The following is a 7,709-nucleotide window of genomic DNA, read 5'->3' on the forward strand; positions in this document are numbered from 1 at the left end:
CAGAGAGAAATCACCCCCCAGGGGGGATGGCCACGCCGCAATCCCTTCTCCTCCATTCTCCTCTCGGAATCTTGGGCAGGCACGCACACACACCCTGCGTGAATTTTAAGCCACCGGGTCCGGGGTGCGAACAGTGGTCGACTATGTGAGAGTCCAGCGACATAGCCATTACGCTAACTGCTGGTCCCACGCTCTGTGTGATTTTCAAGCCACCAGGTCCAAGACTTGAACCACAGTTGGCCAGATGGGAATCCAGCACCCAACTAGCATGCCACCTGTTGGCTCCCAGCCTCTCCGTTTTTCAATTGCTGGAAGATACTTGTTAGAGAGAGAGAGAAAGGGCCTCCATGGGATGCGGTCATGCTACAATCTCTTCTCCGTGTCTCCATGGTGTTGACATTTGGAACACCCACGTGTGCCTGGTGTGTTTTGAAAGCTACTGGGCCAGGATTTGAACTGTGATCAGTCACATGCAATTCAGCTCACAATGCAGTGTTCAACTGCTAAGCCACGTGGCCAGCCCTGGACATGAATTTCTTTCTTTTCTTTTCTTTTCTCTTTTTTTTTAAAGAATTGTTTTGGGACCAGCAGTTAGCATAATGGCTATGTCACTGAACTCCCATGTAGTCGACTGTGGTTCGAGTTCCGGACCTGGTTGCTTAAACGCAGGACGGGCGCGTGTGCGTGCGTGCCCAAGATCCTGGGAGGAGAGTGGAGGAGAAGGGATTCCGGAGTGGATATCCCCCCAGGGGGGTGATTTCTTGCTTTCTGTCTCTCTGTCTCTTTCTGTCTCTCTGGCAAGTGCACACACCCTGCAGGAAAAACCTCTCAAACAAACAAAAAAAGAATTGTTTTATCTGGGGCCGGCAGGTGGTGTGGTAGTTAAGACACTGGACTTCCATGTGGTCGACCAAGGTTTGAATACTGGACCTGGCAGCTTGCTTTCTCATCCCCCACCCCCCGACCCCTGGTTCTCACGCTTGCTCTGTCCCTCTCTGGTCAAATTAAAAATAAATAAATAAAGTTAAATAAGATCATTCTTTTTCAAATTTAACTTTATTTGTTTTCATTTCACCAGAGAGGTACAGAGTGAAAGAGAATAGAAAAAGAAAGAGAGAGAGAGAGAGCCACCAGGCCTGGGACTCAAACCCAGGTCAGTCATGTGAGAATCTAGCACCTTTGACCACCATGCCACACGCCAGCCTGACCGACATGAATTTGAAACTTCACCAGTGTATTTCAATGACCTGGTGGGTCTCGAACTCACTACAGCTCATCAAAGACACTGGCATTAATTACCTTTGGTGTCCAAAGTCACAGAGCCCTCCTTGTTATTCTTATTTTTTAAGGCTTTTGTCATATGAAACAGGCACTTACTGGAGAGAGACAGAGAGACAGAGAGAGGGTAAGTGAGAAATCAACCCCCAGGGGGCACCGCCTCCCTGCAATCCCTTCTCTTTCATTCTCTTCCTGGAATTGTAGAGACACATACACACATGCCCAGTGATTTTTCAAGTCTCCGGGTCCAGGACTCGAACTCCGGTCAGCTGTGTGAGAGTCCAACGCCTTATCCACCATACCACCTGCTGGCTTCTTAAAGGGCAAGGCTTATGGACAGTTGGGCAAACATTTCACTTTCTGAGCCATCTGACCCGTATACCTTCATCCTGATTTCGGGATTCTGGCCTCCTGTATGAGAACTGAGTGCTGTTTGAGTATTCTCACCCGTTTCTTTTTGCTTTTTATAACTGATGGAGCACGTGCGTACATACAAAGGGTACACAGCGCACCCTCAGAAGGTTCAATCACACTGTGACCCCTTTCCTCCCATCCTCCATATACTCAGATCTGGGCCACGGGGGTAGGAGTCTTGCATGTCTCAGGTTGACCGGACCAAGGATTCGAACCACAATTGTCCTGTGGAATCTGCCCTGTCTTGAGCAGAGCTTGCCAAGCGTTGTTGCTTTTTATTATTTTTCCCATTTCCTTTTTAAACGCTAAGCTTACTAGAGTGTACGTGTGCGCATCGGGGAGAGAAAGAGAGACAAAGAGATAAATCAGCCCCGCAGGAGGATGGCCACACGGCAGACCCTTCTCCATTCTCCTCCTGGGATTTTGGACATGCACGCACACGCACTGGCGTGTCCGGTCCAGGACTCGAACTGCGGTTGACCACGTGGGAGCCAGCCGCCTTAACCAGCACGCACCTGCTGCTCCCAGAGCAGACACTATTATTATATCCATTTCACAGGGGGGTCAAATAAGGTCTGACAGGCCCGATCAGGCCTCCGAGCTACCAAAAAACAGCTGCCTGGATAATTACTAACTACAGGAATGAGAATTTCAACTCGTCCCAACCACCAGGAGCCTCGATTTCTCCGCATCGAAAACCGGAATGATTCCCCCGACTTTATCCACAGCGTGGAGCCCGCGAGACCAGCGAGCTGTCCGCTTGCGCATGCGTGCTTACCCACAATGCATCCCGCGCCGCAACGCGTTGCTCCGCCTCTTTTTTGCTTCACTCGCCGGGTCACTTTACGGCCGTCTCCCTTGTTTCTCAGGCCGGAACACGGCTCGCCCCGCCCCTTTTGCCCAGAAGGCCCCGCCTATCCGTATGCTGATTGGTTTTCCGTTCCGCAAGTCCAGCGTTGATTGGGTGGCATCTTTGTCACTCGTATTCGGCTTAGTGGCGCGCAGCGCGACGGGGAGTGGCGGCGGCTGCGGCGGCGGAAGTGACCGGCGAGCCCGGTCCTCGCCGACACCATGGTGAGGGCTCGGCGACGAAGGGGGTTTTCTCGGGAGGCGGTGGGGCGCGGCCGCCAGGGCCTCTCGGGTGGGCTCTGGGGACTAGGGCAGGCCGGGACGAATGTGGAGTCTGAGCCCCGAATCCCGCGTTCCGCCCTGGAGGGGAAACTGAGGCCGGAAATGGCAGGGGGGGTTCCCCGTTTCCCCCTGGCAGGGGGCTCTCCCAGTTACCCCAGCCACATCCGACATCAGGGGGGTTAGTGTTGCACGGGCGTGTGTCCATAGTACAGAATTGAAGCCCAGTTTCCCCATTGTGCAGGTGGGGAAACGGAGGCCGAAAGGCACGGGGCATGCAGCAGAGTTTTCGGGCAGAGAAGGGACTCCGAGCGCTTCCGGCCCAGGTTAACCTCTTGCATTGGAACACCGGGAAGCAGGGGGCTGGGCTCAGTTCTCAGATGAAACCGGTTTTGAGCTAGCTCAAGGCTTGTCATGTGTTTAAAATGTCCACACACCCTCCTGGACCTCGGGTCACCTGTCTGAAGAGCAGGCCCACAAGACGGGAGGGACTTTTATCTTGGGGTCACGTAGCACATCCTGGAAGGAGCACGTTTCCAGGCCCAGGTGGATAAAATGCACCCTTCCAAGTTTGCTATGGGGCATATGTGCTCCCTAGAGAGAGAGAATGAGAGAGCATCTCCCCGCAGAGGTGATGGCCACCCTGCAGTCCCTCCTCTGTCCTCCTCTTCGGGTTTTGGGTGTGCATGCACGCACCCGCCCTGTGTTGTGTTTTGTTTTGTTTTTGCATTTTCCTTAAGAGGATTACTTAATTACTATGTTGCCTTTTTCTTAAGGTAATTATTTGATTATTTAATCACTGTTATTATTTTCAACGTGCATTAGGGCATGTGCATTCAGGAGAGAAAGACAGAGAGAAAGAGATGGAGAAAAAGGGAGAGAGAGCAAGCCACCAGGTCCGGGATTCGAACTGTGGGAGTCCAGCACCTTAATCACCACGCCACTTGCTGCCCCCATGAACCATGCCTCTCATGGCTGTGCAAGTTTGGGATGGGGTCCTGAGGGTGCTGTGTCTCTTATGTACGGATGAAGAAACAGGAGTTGAGAACTGGGAGCATCCTGGCCCATCGGCACCTGGCCCCTCCTGTTTTTTTCTTTTTTCTTTTTTTTTTTGGAGAGTTTTTTCTTTGCTATAGGGCACGTGCGCTTGCCAGAAGGAGAGAGACAGACAGAGAGAAAGCTAGAAATCACCCCCCAGGGGGGATGGCCACACCGCAATCCCTTCTCCATTCTCTCAGGATATTGGGCACACACGCACACGCGCCCAGCGTGAATTTAAGCCACCGGGTCCGGGACTCGAATCGCAGTCGGCTACATGGGAGTCCAGCAACATAGCCATTACGCTAACTGCTGGTCCCTGGCCCTCCTGTTTTTAGGAAGAGAAACTAAGTCTCCCTATGGGGCATTCTGTCACTTTCTCTCTCAACTGTCTCTGTCTGTCTCTCTGGTGAGCATTCGTGCCCTAAGGCAGAAACCTAAAATATAATAAATAAAAGGAATGATGTGTTTTATGTATTATTTTTTAAAATTCGCTTTAGGACATGCACACTTACCAAGGAGAGACAGAGACAAATGAGAAATCACGGGAACCAGCAGTTAGCGTAATGGCTATGTCACTGGACTCCCATGTAGTCGACCGCGGTTCGTGTCCCGGACCCAGTGGCTTAAAACTCATGCTGGGCGCGTGTTTGTGCGTGCCCAAGATCCCGAGAGGAGAACGGAGGAGAAGGGATTGCGGTGTGGCCATCCCCTCTGGGGGGTGATTTCTCGCTTTCTGTCTCTATGTGTCTCTCTGTCTGGCGAGCGCATGTGCCCTATAGTGAAAACCTCTCCCAAAAAAAAAAAAAAATGTGAGAAAGAAAGTCACCAGATCCAGGACTTGAACCACAGTTGGCCATGCGGGAGTCTAGCACCTTAACCACCATGCCACCTGCTGGCCCCTCTTTTTTTCTTTTTTCCTTGTTAGAAAGTGCTTATGCTTGCCAAGAGAGGGAGAGGGGGCCAGCAGGTGGAGTGGTGGTTAAAGGTGTTGGATTCCCATATGGCCGACTATGGTTCAAGTCCCAGTCCTGGCAGCTTACTTTCTCCCACCCTCCTTGTCTCTGTCTAGTCAAATTAAAAAAATATTAATAACAAATGGAATGAAATAAATGAGGAATTTATTTGAGTATAGATAAAGGGGGCCTGCAGGCGTCGTGGTGGTTAGGGCTGCTGAATCCCACATAGTTAACTGTTAGGTTCGAATCCCAGGGCCAGAGCCTTGAAAAACACCAGGTGGACTCCCACACGGTCAACTGTGGCTTGAGTCCCGGACCTAGTGGCTTGAAGTTCATGCCGGGCGTGCGTGCATGTGAGTGTGAGTGACCAAAATCCTGAGAGGAGGCTGAAGGAGAAGGGATTGCTGTGTGGCCATTTCTCCCCAGGGATGATTTCTTGCAGTTTGTATTTCTGGCCACACCATAATCCCTTCTCCATCCTCCTCTCAGGATCTTGGGCACGCACACGCACACACATGCTTGGTGTGAGTTTTATGTCACCAGGTCCGGGACTTGAACTGTGGTTGTCTTTTTTTGTTGTTCTTAGTTTTTTTTTTTTTCCTCCAGTGAGTGCACATGCCCTATAGCCGAAATCTCTTAACACATCGGGTGCGTGTGCAGGTGTGCCCAAAATCCCTAGCGAAGAACAGTAGGAGGACAGCTATGTGGCCATTACCCCTAGGGGGCGCCTTATCACTTTCCCTCTCCCTCTCTGTCTCTCTTGAACAAGTGCATGCACCCTTAAAAAAAAAAAATGGGGGGGACCAGCAGTTAGCGTGATGGCTGTGTCACTGGACTCTCACGTAGTTGACCACGGTTCGAGTCCCAGACCCTGTGACTTCAACTCATGCTGGGCGCGTGTGCGTGCGTGCCCAAGATCCCGAGAGGAGAATGGAGGAGAAGGGATTGCGGCGTGACCATCCCCCCTGGGGGGGTGATTTCTCACTTTCTGTCTCTCTGTCTCTCTCTGTCTGTCTGGCAAGCGCACGCGCCCTATAGCAAAAACCTCTCTCAAAAAAAAAAACCATGGGGACCAGCAGTTAGCGTAATGGCTATGTCACTGGACTCCCACATAGTCGACCACGGTTCGAGTCCTGGACCCGGTGGCTTCAACTCATGCTGGGCGCATGTGCATGCGTGCATGCGTGCCCAAGATCGCGAGAGGAGAATGGAGAAGGGATTGCGGCGTGGCCATCCCCTGGGGGGTGATTTCTCGCTTTCTGTCTCTGTCTCTCCGGCAAGAACATACACCCTATTCAAAAAAAAAAATTTAAGGAAAAAGGAAAAAGGCCAGGAATGGCCCCTGCTTCAAGCCATCCCCACCCAGGAAGACTTTGGCCCGGGACTCGCGTGACTCTTCGATGCCACTTTTCCCTCTGAGTCACTCCTTTCCCTCCCTCTGGGGTGGGGCATGCATTCCACCCGCCCCACGTGCCTCCCTGGGTGGTGCGTGTATTTCCCCTCCTGTGTTTACCCAGCCCATGTTTACCAAGGCCCTCTCGCGCTCCTGACCCGGTTCTTGGCGCCCGACCCGACCGAGCCCACACCCACTCTGAGTTTTCCAGTCTAGCCGGGGAGACAGGTGATCAACAAACAGGTGATGAGAGGCCGGCTCCATCCCCCCCCATGGGAGCAATCAAGCCCGGGGCACAGGGTGGCCATTAGGAGGGCCTGGCCGAGACAGGGGACGTCCCGGCGGCCACAGGAAGGTCTGGGGAAGGCCACTGCAGGCGCAGGCCACAGCAGAAGCAGAGGTCAGGCGTGGCAGGGCTGGGTGTGGCAGCCGGAGCAGCTGCAGCCTCGGGCCTGGTGCTCCCGGCAGCCCTGCCCTGCCCTCCCTGGGGTAAGCCCGCCTGTACCACTCCCATCCGGGTCTCTCTGATGCTTTGGGGACAAAGGGGCTGTCAGAAAGGGCCATCACTGGCATGGGTGTGTGTAATGACACGGGAGGACGCTGTGGTCTGCTGCAGGTTCTGAGCAGATACCTGGGCCTTTTTTTGTTTTTGTTTTTGTTTGTTGGAGAGGTTTTTGCTATAGGGCACTCACGCTCGCCAGAAAGAGACAGAGACAGAAAGTGAGAAATCACCCCCCAGGGGGATGGCCACGCCGCAATCCCTTCTCCTCCATTCTCCTCTCGGGATCTTGGGCACGCATGCACACGCGCCCGGAGTGAGTTTAAGCCACCAGGTCCGGGACTCGAACCGCGGTCGACTACATGGGAGTCCAGCGACATAGCCCTTACGCCAACTGCTGGTCCCCCATCTTGGTTTTTATGATAGGGCACTTGTGCTCGCCAGAGAAAGGGAAAGTGAGAAATCAGCTCCCCGGGGGATGGCCACCCGCAATCCCTCCTCCTCTCGGCATTTTGGATATCCACGCACCTGCTTGATTTTTATAGGGTACATGCGCTCGCTGGAGGCAGGGGCAGAGGCAGAAAGCGAGAAATCACCCCACAGCGGGGATGGCCACATTGTAGTCCCTTTTCCCTTCACCTCTTGGGATTTGGGGCCCGCACATGGCAGCATGTCGCATGTGTCTCAGGCCTCCAGGGATTTGAACCGTAGTTGACCACGTGGGAGTCCAGCACCTTAGCCACTTTGTCACCTGCTCCTCCTGCCCCTGCCTCTGCGTCTTCTCTTTTTTTTTTTTAAGAAAGATTTTTCCTATAAGGCGTGCGCTTGCCTAAGAGACAGAAACAGACACAGTAAGAAATCACCCCCAGGGGAGATGGCCACATGGCAATCCCTTCTCCATTGTCCTCTCTAGATCTTGGGCACGCACGCACATGTGCCAGGCATGAGTTTCAAGCCTCTGAATCCAGGACTCGAACTGCCGTTGGCCCTGTGGGAATCC

This window comes from Tupaia chinensis, unplaced genomic scaffold (genome assembly GCF_000334495.1).
Source record: "Tupaia chinensis unplaced genomic scaffold, TupChi_1.0 Scaffold000201_1, whole genome shotgun sequence".
Taxonomy (NCBI): Eukaryota; Metazoa; Chordata; class Mammalia; order Scandentia; family Tupaiidae; genus Tupaia; species Tupaia belangeri.